This window comes from Pelophylax lessonae, assembly GCF_965119305.1.
Source record: "Pelophylax lessonae genome assembly, chromosome: 1".
Lineage (NCBI taxonomy): Eukaryota > Metazoa > Chordata > Amphibia > Anura > Ranidae > Pelophylax > Pelophylax lessonae.
Window position 1 is genome coordinate 399292605 of NC_138768.1, and position 14827 is coordinate 399307431.

At 40.3% G+C, this 14827-nt stretch overlaps 2 protein-coding genes across 2 annotated transcripts in view; one reads left to right on the plus strand and one right to left on the minus strand.

The window, feature by feature from the left end:
- IFT74 (intraflagellar transport 74) overlaps positions 1 to 14827 on the minus strand; it is a 172643-nt gene that overhangs the window by 86860 nt on the left and 70956 nt on the right. The gene's annotated exons all lie outside the window — the stretch shown is intronic.
- Positions 11240 to 14827, plus strand: part of LRRC19 (leucine rich repeat containing 19) — a 38325-nt gene continuing 34737 nt past the window's right edge. Inside the window, exon 1 of the mRNA XM_082247065.1 lies at positions 11240 to 11473. The gene's annotated coding sequence lies outside the window, so the exon portion shown is untranslated. The remainder of the gene's footprint in view (positions 11474 to 14827) is intronic.

Genomic DNA, 14827 nt, shown 5'->3' on the forward strand with positions numbered 1-14827 from the left:
GGCATTTTCTGAACGTGAACTTCAGGTTATATCTAAGAGGGCTGACTTTTGCCCAGAAACTAATATAAATAAATTTGGTGTTAGAAAGGGACATTCATTTATTTGCTAGGAAACTTCTACTGAAGGTGATTCATGACAAGAAAGGAAACCTTTACAAGGAAATATTTATCCAGCAAGGAATAGAGAGCAATAAGGGATCCTAATGAATTATGGGAGGACTGCCAATTGTCTGATGAGGGTGAAAGCTTGGTCTTGTTGGAACAAAACCATTTGAGTAGAGACAACAGGTTTAAGAGGTGATTAAAGATCTTGAGGTTCCCCCAAATACCTTATTAGTAGGTTTGGATGTTGAGGCATTATACACCTCTATACTTCTTGTCAAAGGGTTCTACATACTGCCATTACCATGCCAATATATACATTAAGGGACCCGAGAGGATAGCCATGTTTGGACAGCCAATCACCCAAAAAGGTAGGTGGCAAATGCTGAATATGTTAATGGTGTTCCATAACAATTAAATCCAGTACATTAAAAGGCCTGCTACCAGCGCCATCTTGTGGCAGAATGTCATTAGGCATTCTAGGAAGAAAACAGTAAAAGCTCTATATGGGTCCAAAGATCCGAAAATCATTAAAAATGAATATAAAGTGGTTTATGAGGAGCACTCTTTTATTTTATTGCATATCAAGCTTGAGACATCCTCCCAGGTGTATTGCAACATGACATGTATACATGAGTAAATAATTGTTAAAAAAAACTAAATATAAACACACATTAATTTATTAATACATGCCAAGATGTTATATTAAAGCATACACAAATGTAACTATGTACCGACAAACATTATTCCATAAAATATGTAAAGAATCAACTGTAGTTAATATAACAAGTTATATCCCATGTTCAGTCCCAGAGAAGAATAGGATCTTAAATGATAATTCCAGCGAGTTTCAGCTCTGAAGATACACCTCTTAGCATTACCTCCCCTCCAATGGGGGATATATTTCTCCAGGGCTATAAATACTGTTCCAGAGGGGTCCTTATTATGTTTCTGGGCATAGTGTTTGGATACACTATGTCCTGGAAAACCTTTGATGAAATTGGTAATGTGCTCCCCCAATCTAAAAATTAAGGCCCAGGTGGTGCGGCCAACATAATCAAGGCCACGAGGGCATTTGATTAAGTACACTATGTTTTGAGTGGAGCCCATAATAAATGACTGTATATTGTATACTCTACCAGTCTGGTAACATGCCTTTTAAGGTACTGGATTGAATTGTTATGGGACACCATCATGGCGATCCTCCTGGGTCCCTTGATGTATACATTGGCGTGGTATTGCAGTGAGTGAGTAGCCCTGATGACGTTACGCAGAATGAAATGCGTTGGGAGGAGCTACACACACAAGCTACCATGCATACATAGTCGATATTGGCCATCTTGACTTCCATCACGCCATGTCGGTTGCTTGATTTACATGAAATCCTTGGCCATCTGAGCTCTCCTTGGTGCATCCACCACAAAGGGAGTACGCTGTTTATTTGTTTACTGCATATGGTGTCATTCATCTGGCTTGACGAAAGGATATCCCAGGGACCTGGATCTCAGTCTCATCTATTGTAAATAAAGTGAATGAGACCGCCCTTATTAGGGGGTCACTTTATACATGGTAGGGACGGTGAGAGATCATAGGCTGGTGACACCTGCTATATTTTTTCCTCGCTATCCATGGAATGCGGGATTTCTCAGCTTTTCAAAGCACTGTATTGGGACTGTCATTTTATGGACTTTAAAAGGTTCAATGTATAAATAGCGCTGCACTTTTGGTTTTATTTTAACAATAAAACTATGAATTTAATTTTTTTCTTTTAGGAGACTAAATAAGATTTTTCATGGTGGTATGATTTGAATATGTTACTGCGTGCCTTTTTTGACTGGCCCTGGGATCCACACACTAATATCTGGCCAGGGATTGCATGACTGCTGTTACCATGGGCAAATTATCTTTTGGTTAGGTTTGGCATTCCAAACAATACATGGCGCTTCACATGGATGTTATTAGTAAAACAGAGGATGTTGGTATATAGAATAATAATCTAATTTGGATTATATTCTTTTGAATATGTTTAGGATTTTTTTTTTTTTTTGGGGGGAGTGATCAAATTAGTATACAGGGGAATTTATCTACATACATACATTTATCCCAATTTAGTTGGTCCCTGTGATTTCACCATGTTTCTATTTGGTAAGCAGTGAATTTAGTGTGATATAGGATGTGGATAATTTGGTTTAAAATAATGTGATTTTTGAAGCTTGTTTAAATAATATTCAGCATCTGCATTATAACTGAGCGCAGCTTATCCTTATCTGTCATGGGTTCCTCTCTCTCTATGCAGGTGACCGTCTCCTGTACATTACTATTTACATGACCTTATATTTTGTTTATGGAGTATGGTTCCAAACTTTGGTTTTTCTATGCAGATATTTGCCAAGGTGAATGCAGCGGATTAAATGGAAGAAGTCACTCTACCCGGCAAGGAGGGCCATAATGTACTGGATGTTTGATGTACTGCTCAGTTTTTTATGCCATGCCTCCTGAGGAAGTCCCTTTTGGCTTTACACATCTAGGGTGCATGCTGCAAATGGCTGCCATAAGTTTCTATGTGTTGCACCAGTACTGGCTAAGATGTGATGATGGACATGATTACGCTGCCGGCCGACGCTAGATGGAAGAGTCTTTATATCGTTATCCACTCTGCACCGAGGAGTTTGATAAGACCATGCAGGCTTTTATGTATTTTGTTTATGTGTCCAACAGCGCTCAGACATCTAAAGCTATACCTAGTTTTTCTAGCTGTCTTTTACCTGTAGACTTGGTTGCTATATACCGTATTCTCTAAGAACATTATTTCCAGTTCCTAATTTGTATTAGATTAGCAGTGTGCAAATTTGAGCATGTAACGGACCGTTTCAGCAGACAAGGGGTTAAAATCCGTTTAGGCGATATGCCCCTTTCTGAGAGACAGGCACAGCTACTTGCAGGACACCAAACTCCCAAACTGGATACAAAATAGCACTCCAACCTGGAACCTCACGAATAGCTGCTAGTAGACGAACAGGAAAAGCATACATCAGCTTACACTGCTAGCAATCATTCTCCAACAGCATACAGTGAATCCCCCCAAGAACGAGACAAGGCTCCGTGTGAGGTTCAAGCAGTGGTCTGACTTAGAACTGTTTATTAAATCCACACAAATTATATACACTATCAGGTAATGTGAGTCTGATTGCATTAGAATATGCAGATAGATTTGTAAACAGGCACAAAATAACACTAAACTAATTATCTAGCCACCTGGCCAGAACAATGCAAGGTCATTAGCATGTAAGAATGGAACAGGAATACTTAGCACACCCGACAATAGGTGAATGCAAAGCCACCTCAGACCAAAAGCAACATTTTCATAACTTCTAAAATATGCATCACATTCAAATAAAACTTACATTTTCAGAATCAGAATACTTCAAATGCAAACATAACCAAAAATCATAGAAATCCCTCCAGGGGTTAAAAAGTTAGACGGAAGTCCTTTTCTGACCGACCGCAAGCACGTTTTCATGCCCAAATACAGTCTTAAAGGGGTAAAAGCCCCTAGGTCCATAGTCATATTGCAGGAGGCAAGCAACCAGGCTTCTCCAACGCCCAGTGGCGAGATTGGTCTCGGCACAGAGCATTTGGGATCTATAAAGCCCATACAACACAGATGAATATTAGGTGACTCCGCAGCATGTAGGTATTAGGCCATGTATTGTGCTTATTTAAGGACTGATCCCTAATGAGTTACATATGGTCTATGTAGTTGTCACAGATGCACCTGCTTGCATGGGTCATGGTTAGGGTTCATTGTTGTATTGTCTTGTACAGGTTTGTTCCTGGATCTTCAATATTTATTAGGATATACAGCAATATATAACACGATTTATCAAACATGCAGGCTCGAGCTGAGAAGCATACAGTATACATTTTAGCCGGTTTTAAATGTTGTATAGCTTTAGGTTGTTGTGATATTATGACATTAGTTATTTTTGGATATATTTTGTTATTATAAGTAACATATTATAGAACCCTTTCTAGGAAGATCTTATTTTAATTGGGTATGTAGTTATCCAATTATGAGAGTTTTCAGTTCCCAGCATTGATTTATTTTATAAATGAGAATTTTTGTTTTGTGTATTCGTGTTTATATCACATTGTGATGATGCTTTACCCCAACTGCCTATGCATCTTTTTAAAAGAGGGATTTTTTTTTATCCTGGAATATACAATACTCTACCTATGGGCTAGGAAACTGACTTACAGTAAGACTATTATTGGATTTTCGCTCATCCCAGATTTCCACAGGGAGGGTTGATACCATATCTGGCTGTTACTTTCATGCTTCTGTTCAACTGTGCACACATCAGGGCTGCCCCCTCTAATCCATACTTTTTGCACTTGCTACTGAGTCTTTAACTCTAGCAATCAAGAACAATCCTATTATAAAGGTTACACTAAAGGGCAAACAGATTTTAAATTTGAAAGCCAGCCAAACATCAGAATAAGAAAGGTGATTATATATATATATATATATATATATATATATATATATATATATATATATATATATATATATATATATATATATATATATATATAAATTTCTGTCCATACAATGCTGTGAGCTACACAGCCTTGCCAGCAAGCAGAACAATGTTGGTGGCCCGATATTGCTATACTGCACTTACAGCCTAACTGTATCTTATTTTTTTCTTAACTGTGCTATTTTTTTAATAGTTCTCCTATGTTAAACTCCCCTTCACTGGAAGCAAGCTGGAGATGCAGACTATACTACGTGTAAGACCAGGGATTTATCCTAAAATATTATGATTCCCGCGCTATGTAGTATGTGGAATGCGTTTACAAGACTTCTGCTGAGATGTAAGGTGTATATTCCTCGCAGGTTTTTTGTGTGTGCGCCCAGCGCTGTCTAACCATAAAATGCTTAACCACTTCCCGCCCGCCCTATAGGCGTTTGACGTTGGGAAAGTGGTTGCATTATCCTGACCGGACGTCATAGGACGGCGGCAGGATAATGCGCTCTGCACGCCCCCCGGGGCGCGCGGACCGGCGATCGGTGATACGAGGTGTCAGTCTGACTCCCCGCATCTCCGATCTCGGTAAAGAGCCTACTGACGTAGGCTCTTTACCATGTGACCAGCCATGTTCAAACATGGCTGGTCACATAGTAAACAGGAAGAGCCGCTGATCGGCTTTCCTCAGTACGTGCCTGACAGGCACGAGTAAAGGAGCGCCAATCTGCGGCTCTCCTGACAGAGGGGGGGTTTGCACTGGTAATCAGATCATTGATTACCAGTGCAGACCCTCGGTGGGGGGGTGCCACTAGAACCACCAGGGATGCCCACCCATGACCCCAGGGATGCCCACTATGGCCACCAGGGAGGGCAATCGGGGCTCAGGGAGCCCCCCAGTGCCCTCCCCATCAGTGCTGCCCACCAGTGCCCATCATTGCCATCTATCAGTGCCACCCACCAGTGCCCATTATTGCCCACCAGTGCCACCTATCAGTGCCCATTAGTGCGCATCAGTGCTGCCTGTCAGTGCCACCTATCAGTGCCGCCTATCAGTGCCCATTAGTGCCACCTATCAGTGCCCATTAGTGCCCAGTGCCGCATATCAGTGCCACCTATCAGTGCCCATCAATGCCACCTATCAGTGCCCAGCAGTGCCCACCAATGCTGCATATCAGTGCTACCTATCAGTGCCACATATCAGTGCCACATATCAGTGCCGCCTATCAGTGCCGCCCATCAGTGCAGGAAAAAACGTATTTATTTACAAAATTGTAGAACAAACAAAAAACTTTTTTTACTTACTTTGTTTAGCAAAAAAAAAAAAAAAAAACCTTGCGGTGATCAAATACCACCAAAAGAAAGCTCTATTTGTGGGGGGAAAATGACATAAATTTGGTTTAGGTACAGTGTTGCATGACCACGCAATTGTCATTCAAAATGCAACAGCGCTAAAAGGTGAAAATTGGCCTGGGCAGGAAGGGGGGGTCTAACTGCCCTGTCTTGAAGTGGTTAATATGTATCTCTAGTCATTATTTGTGCAGAAACATAATGTTTAAATCACAATACATAATGCTTTTAAAAAAAAACTTAAAGTGCAATAAGTTCAAAAAATATGCATGAACAAGCAGTCCTTTAAAGTGCTGGTTATCTTATTCTTCCAGTGCCAGTATGTTCCAACAAGTGCCTCTGTGCTCCCCTCCTTATGTGCCCTTACTCACCGACTAGTGATAGGTTAAACGCCTGTGTTTCAAAAATAATACTCCAGTGGCCAAAAATGTTTTTTTCTTTTTTTTTTGTGACTCCGGCAGGCAGGTCCAAGAACCTCATATGAGTGTAGGGAGATAGAATCAGGAGAAATCCATAGTGTAATTCTGTGTTTATTGTAAAAAAAAAAACATATAAAAGCCAATTGAGCACTTACAAAACTCTCCTCTTGCATGTGAGCATGTAATGACGCCGTTCTTGAATTCAAAAGTCTCGGTTTGCGTTCCAAAGAGCGGATGTGACATAACCAGAAGTATCCACCTGCCTAATGCATTTTGCCCACCAAGGAAGCGTCCTCAGAAGCATTTTTTTGCCACTGGAGGATTATTTTTGAAACACAACATTTAACCCATCACTAGTCGGTGAGTAAGTGCACAACGGCACTTGTTGGAACATAGTGGCACTGGAAGAATAAGATAACCAGCACTTTAAAGGACTTATTGTTCATGCACATTTTTTGCACTGATTGCACTTTAATTTTTTTTTAAAAGTATTATGTATTGTTATTTAAATGATATGTTTCTGCTCAAATAATGAATAGAGCTAAATATTAAGCACTTTATAGTTAGACAGCGCCACACGCCGAAACTGATGACCAGAAACAAAAAAAAAAAAAAAGAAGAAGAAGGTGGTCAGCTTACACAAAAGGCCTCTGGCCTACTGACAGCTCTTTAATAACTAAGGGGCAGACCCCACCCCCTTGTGACATAATCGGCCAGGGGCTATCCTTAGTTATTTAAGGAGTGTGAGGCAGCGGAGCTGTCAGATGGTGGGAGCCTTCGGCTCGAGTGGACTCTTTTTTTTTTTTTTCGGTTTGGTGGGTGTCGTGATCGACGATGGATCTGCACCGGGGGACATTTTTAAAAACTGTCTACTGTCTTTTTACACTACACATTTTTATTGGTTAATTAATAGGGGTACTATGTACCCCTTACTCATTCACACAGGGGGGCGGGATCTGGGGGCCCCCTTGTTAAAGGACGCTTCAGCTGCCCGCTCCTTAACAACCACGTTGTTTACTGGTTGTTAAGGAACGGGACAATTTCAGGATAGCATACGATATTTAGGCAGAATGTGTCCCGACACCTGAATATCTCTTGTGAGTTTATTCTGTGAATGGAACCCAATGACAGCAGTGCAGGCTGGGGTGAAAGAAGCAGCTCTTAAGTGGCGTGATCATGCTGGTCCAGATGGGACAGTGACTCCGGGCCGCAGTCCACCATTTAGTGATGCATAGTCTAAGGAATCACATAAACATTTAACTTTACCAGTTAATTCATATTATGGAAGTTCATCATAATTTACTGATGGAAAATTATCTAGCTGCTGATCTATTTAATATTTTTATGAATAATTTTCATTCCTGCATTACCATTTTACTTTTCTGGTTTGTTGTACATATTGATCTTCTATCTGTTAGAGGAAAACCCAACAAATGACTGTTTTTTGTTTATGTAATATTCTTTATTATATGATGTTGTGTTGTATGCAATAAAAGCTATGTAAAAAGGAAAAAATCTTCTGTATGGAAACTATTTCAGCATCCAACTTCAAGGTCTTCAAATAGAATAGACAGCAAGGATTGTAAAGCTATCTAAAAACTAAATTAAATACAATTAGAAGTAAAATATAATATATCTCTCTAGCATAAAAGGCACTCAGGTTTTGTAAATTAACTTTTTTAACAATATTCTATGTAACAAAATTAAAAAAGTGTCTTTCAATGCAAAAAGAATACTGAGGCTCCAGGGACACTAGACGCTCAAAAAACGCAGAAAAAAAAAACACTGGATAAAAAACGCTAACATTTAGCAGTTTTTGCAGTGTTTACAAGTGGTAGCATTTTTGTTAAGGAGCGGGTGGCCACCAGCGTGGCATCCTTAACAATCAGTGAATAGCTGGTTGTTAATTAGTGGGCTGGGAAGCCGCCTCCTGCGTCCTTAACAATGGATGACTCATCAGCTGTCAGCAGGGTTCCTGCTGACAGCTGAATGTAAACTAAACAATTGCTACCTTTCGGGTCTGGTACGGATTTAAAGGGGAAGCCCATGCTAAGTATATATTTAAAAAAAAAAGGCGTGGGCCCTCCCCAGGAGTGGACTTTGAGGGAAACCCCAGCCAAATTTTTATAAAAAATGATGTGGGGTCCTCCCCCAAAATCCATACCAGACCCTTATCCGAGTATGCAACCTGGCAGGCCAAGAAAGGGGGGGGGGGAGGAACGAGCGAGCCCCTCTCTCCTCATGAACCATACCAGACCGAATGCTCTTAACATGGGGAGGGTGCTTTGGAGTGGGCCCCCCCAAAGCACTTTATCCCCATGTTAATGAGGACAAAGGCCTATTCCCCACAACCCTGGCCGGTGGTTGTGGGGGTGTGCGGGCAGGGGGCTTACCAGATTCTGGAAGCTCCCTTTAACAAGGGAGCCCCCAGATACCGCCCCCCCACGTGAATGAGTATTGGATACATAGTACCTCTACTCATTAAAAAAAAGTGTAATATAGATAAACACAAGAGGCAGAAGTCCTTTATTAAAAAAATAAATAAATAAAAAAAAAAAAGTTGTCCCCCAGCGTAGGCCCAGCATCAGTCACAATAAACGCCAGTCGCTGTCCTGCTATCTGACAGCTCCACCGTCTGACAGTTTTCTAAATAACTAAAGAGCCCTGATTGAAGTCACAGGGGGACTGGGGTCACGCAGTGACGGCATTAGGTGGCCACACCCCTTGGTTATTTAAGAACTGTCAGACAGTGGAGCTGTTATTTGGCAGGTGTGGAGCTTTTTTTTTTTTTTTTTTTTTATTAGGTTAGCGGTTGGCATTTATCATGATTGATGATGGATCTACACCAGGGGAATATTTTTATTTATTTTTTTTAATACAAGGACTTTAACCAGTTATGGACCGGAAGGATTTGCCCCCTTAATAACCAGTTTTTGCTATTCGGCACTGCGTTATTTAAATGGAAAATTGTGCGGTTATGCAACACTGTACCAAAATAAAATTGATGTCTTTATTTTTCCCACAAATAGAGCTTTCTTTTGGTGGTAATTTATCACCTTTGCGATTTTTATTTTTTGCGCTATAAACAGAAAAAGAGCGACAATTCTGAAAAAAAAAAAACAAAAAAAAAAAACAACAATATATTTTTCACATTCTGCTATATAACATTCCCAAAAAAAAAAGAAATGTAAAAATCGAAATATTTCATCCTTTTAGGCCACTTTGTATTCTGCTACATATTTTTAGTAAAAAAAAGGGAGCTTACAGATTCTGGTAAGCCCCCTGCCTGCAGACCCCCACAACCACCGGCTAGGGTTGTAGGGAATAGGCCTTTGTCCCCATCAACATGGGGATAAGGTGCTTTGGGGCAGAGCTTGTTAAAGGAGACTTCCAGATTCCAATAAGCCCCTCTGTCCCCATCAACATAGTGACACGGTAACCCAATGCACCCTCCCCATCCCATGTTGAGGGCATATGGCCGGTATGGTTCAGGAGGGGGGGTGCCCCCTTTTCTGGCTAATTTTTGGCTTGGAGTTCCTCTTAAAATCTGTACCAGAATCGAAAGGGCCTGGTATGGATTGGTGGGGGACCCCTACGCTGGTTTTATTTCCGCATCTTAACAACCAGCTATACAGAGGGTGGTTCATCCTTGCCACGGCCCCGCATCAGACGTTTGCCCTGGTCTCTTTTGTTTCTTACCCCCCCAGATGCTGGGTATATTTTTGATGCCGACATGTAAATGATGAGACAACTTTTTTTTTGAGATTTTGGGTATTTCTTTTCAAAACCTACATATTATACATTTACAGGTCATTTTTTGGCTTTAAGCTCCTGATGAGTGAACAAGGATCCACAAAACGCATAGAGCTATTTAGATGCAACATTTGGTGACGACCATGTACTTTTTTTTTTTTTTATTATCAATAAAAGTTTATTAGTAACACATTATAGAAAGAGACAAGAAAAACATTTTCTTGTAAATGACAACTTGTTACAGTAAAAAAAGTAGAAGAAGTAAAGTGTCAAGGCAACTGCAAGATCGAAAATTAGATACCATGTACTTTTTTACTGAATATATCTTATTACTATTAAAACAATGTATTTACTATATGTATTTTTTTGGGTCAGCCTTTTTTGTATCCATGTCTGCATCATATTTGTAACTGATGTCAACATCTATATCAATTACTTTATGTAGAATAAATTATTACATTGAGATTCTATTTTTGCATATCTTAGTTCTTGACCTGCCTCATTTAAAGTCCCACAACCTCTGTTATCTGTTTCCAGCTATACACTGGTTTTTAAGGACACCAGCACACTGGCTAAAAAAAAAAAAAAAAAAAAAAAAAAAACACACACTAAAAAAAAAAAACGGTGCTTAGCAAAGGTTACCGGCATTTAGCGTTTATTTATTTTTTTTGCTGGAAAATCGTTCCAAAAAACTCTATAAAAACAATTATTTTCTGCTAGTAGATGCTGCTGCTCAAAAAACGCTAATAGCCTAAAGTAGTGTGCATGGACACATGTAGCTTCTAGGAGCAGAAAAAATACTAATAACAGCTTCTAGGAGCTTATAAAAATGCTAGTGTGCATGCAGCCTGAAGATTCAGAAATTACACATTTCGATTACTTTATTTCTGTGTTAAGACGTTAGAATTTGCTGACTTTAAAAATCCTGTCCAGGATATAGTCAATCCATAGCAAGAAATTTTAAAGAATATAGATGAATACTGTTGAATTATGAATTTTGTTTAACTGCATGGATTGAGCACCACTATAAACATAGATGCCACTAACCTGATTTGTCTACAGAGGTCAGGAAGTGAGCGATCTAATCATGTTGCTCTGTTACTTCCTTATTGCCTGAAGATTGGATTAAGCACAGCAACGGACAAGAAGAAACTAGTCAGTCAATCTTTTTGCTGAAGAAGAAGTGTTAACACCTGTTGTCGAGTACAAAGGTTAAAGCGGAACAAGGTGTTGTTATGCTGCTGCATTACTCCTTGCCCATGTAGGTCAGTGCTGTAATCCACACAAACAAGCTTGGTGCACGGGCTAGAATTCCCCGAAGGTAGGAGAACATATCACAAATTGGACATTGTGTTGCTTGTTTCTTTTAGAAAATATATCTGAGATTTCTGTTTATTTTTCCCAACTGTAATTCTGTATGTTTTTCATTCATGTGATACAATTCATTAAAACGGGAAGTAAGACAATTGCTAACAATTATAGGAAGAGCCGAAAAAAAAAAAAAAAAAAAAAACTATTGCTGCTAGGAAATTACACTTATTTAGACTCGGCTGATTTGGTTTGTAGTGGCGAAGTGTAGACAGCTTTTCATAAGCCTCTTTCAAGCTAAAATAACCACACAATTATACTACATCTACCTTTACACCAACTGCAAATCTTATATCTACGATTTTAAGTTAATAGATGTGGGAACTTTTAGCTATGTGTCTGTAATTAGTATTAGTTTCACCTGATAGTTTGAGTATCAAGTATTAGTCCTTTAAGCTTTCACTGTCCACAATGGTTTTAAGTATACAGTACATGATCAATACTTTTATGTTAACCATATATACTTTACTATTTATATTTTTACAACGTCTGTGAGTGATGCATACAAGTGTGACTGTATTTATTGCAAAGATTAATGTTAACACATTTGCATGACTTGTATGACCAATTATTATGTTTTATTCACACTACCTTATAATGTACATTCTACTCTCCTCCTATATACTCATAAACCTGCCTATTCATGAACAGAACACTGCATACATAAGCAGATCCCAGTAGTGTAAAGTTCATACTATATGGTGCATAGTGCAACAAAGGATAACGCTGCTGGAAAATTATACCAATAGTAATAATATATAACACTCAGTAAAGGAATGTAGCTTGTCTATATTGTAACAGTATAGCCAGAAAATGAGCTGAAAACGCATCTATTGTGGCCAATCTAGCATGTCTGTTTAACTTGTGAACACCTCTATCTTGGGTAAAATGACGACAACCATAGGAATGTTTGAATTACACTGCATGCATGGCATTTTTTTAAGTAGCTGCCGAGCACAGTCAAATGTGAAGGGGGGGGGGGGGGGGGCAACGGAAGGACGGACTTGCATGTTCCCCCATAACTTTAAGCCTGGGTTCACACTGGGGCAGCAACTTAGCTACCTGATAAGTCGCGCTCCATTCAGTGCAATGGAACCGTTCTAAATCAGAGCGACTCAAGTCGCTCCAACTTAGAAAAAGGTTCCTGCACTACTTTATGAGCAACATGCATTGACTTCTATTAGAGAAGTTGTATGCAAGCCCTGCTAAAGTCGCGCTGCACGGGGCGGCTTCAGAGTCCAGCGACTTTGATAGCCGCCCTAGTGTGAACCCAGGCTAAGCCTGGCCATACATTATACAATTTTCTTTTACATTTTTCCTTTAGATTTACCAAAACCATATAATGAGCTCAAACCTAAACACTTTCAATTTATATGCAATCAGACAAGCCCTTGCACCACATAGTTGAAGGTAAATCTGAAGAAAGTTGATGTTAGGAATGCTTCCTGAGCACACTGATGTGCTGTCATGAGTCTGCAACCTAAAGAGTTAACCTAGAGCAGACTAATTGCAATAATTGGCAAACAGGCTGCCTTATTTAAACAGCTCAGCAGCACTGTGTCTTTGCTGTCTTGTCTGCAGCTCCTCCTGTGTTCCTGAAGCCTGTGTCCTGTTACCTGTTTGATACCCGGTTTGACCTTTGGCTTGTTCCTGACCTAGTTAACCTGCTGCCCATCCTGACCCCCGGCTTGTTTGACCATTCTCTCGGATCTCCCTTGTCTGCTTATCCGCCTTCGGATCTTGACCGGTTTCTCCCTTGGTGGGGCGACCCTGAGGACCACGACCTGGTATCCACACGCAGCGAAGTCCATCCTCTCCACTAGAGGCCCTGGCGAAAACCGGTGGATACTTAGATTCCGCACCTCAGGTTAGCCTGTGTCACTTACCTTGGGGGTTCCTGTCTAAGCTCCGCCCTCCGGGAAACACGTGGGGCCTTCCTCTGCCATCAGGCTACCACTTGTATCCCTAACAGTTGAATAAGAAAATTGTATAATGTATGGCCAGCCTAAAGCTGGATATACACTATACAACTTTTTTTGTTAGATTTCCTTAAGATTTACCTTCAACTATGTAGTGCAGGGGCCTGCCTGATTGTATACAAATTGAAAGTGTTTAGATTTGACCTCATATTATATGGTTTTGGTAAATCTAAAGGAAAAAATCTAAAGAAAATTGTATAGTGTGTATCCAGCTCAAGTCCAGTAGTGTTAAAACAGCAAAAAGAGGTCTCTGACCGATTAGGGAGTTGTGGAAGAGTTCAGATCTGTGAGTATACTTGCTGGGAGGAGAGTGTCAGTTTCTATATGCAAAGCAGAAACTAAGGCCTCATTCACACTGCTGCTCCTACACTGAAGTTTTGGGGGCTTTTGGCAGTTTTTTTTTTTTTTGCTTAAGCCCCTGAATGCACATCAATAAAAGCCTATGTGTCCATGCACACATAGGCTTTTGGGAGTTTAAAGGATAAGTCCAGTAAAAACCTAATTAACGCTAAACCTGCTCTTTGCCACATTCTAAGACTATTCTATCTAACCCTGTAAAGCATAACCCGCTGTACTTATCTTTTCCACACCCGACCCAGTCCTATCTCCAGCGACAAAAGCTTTGCGCAGGAGAGGGCCGACAGCGGCTGTGAAATGAATGGGAAGTGACGTCACTCATAGACTTACTATGGGGCTTCCGTTGTAGAGTGCCTCTCCTGCACCCACCTCCAACTTGAAGCCGCTGCTGACAGCTCAGTGTGGAGCCGGACCGGTTCGGGTATAGAAAAGTGATTTTTACTTTACAGGGTTAGATAGAATAGTCTTAGAATGTGGCACACAGCAGGTTTAGCGTTAGTTAGGCTTTGACTGGACTCATCCTTTAAGGAGCAGCAGCGTTTAGAGGCAGACAAAGCTCCTTTTCCTGAATGCAGAAGAATTACATTCAGAAGAGGAGCTTTTGGACATACAAAAATGCCAAATGCAGCTTTTAATGCTAAATTTTCTCCTGTCAGGAAACCCAGCATTTACAATGTAACAGTGTATTTATGAGGCCTTCGAGATTACTGCTCCCACATCTCCACAGACTGGCAATAAAATAATTAATCACGAATGATCGCCCAGTTAGGAATTATTGGGTGTTTTTCCTAATCAAATACAAGCTGTGTTAATATTCTCCCAACAACTGTCCAACAATCTCCTGCAATAGTATAATAACCACAATCTCCTGCAGTAGCACAAAACAGCACTCTGTCCCACAAATCATGAGTTTCCTGACCTACACTAAAGGTGAGATTTATACGCATTCTCTTCATGTGACACAGTGGGGG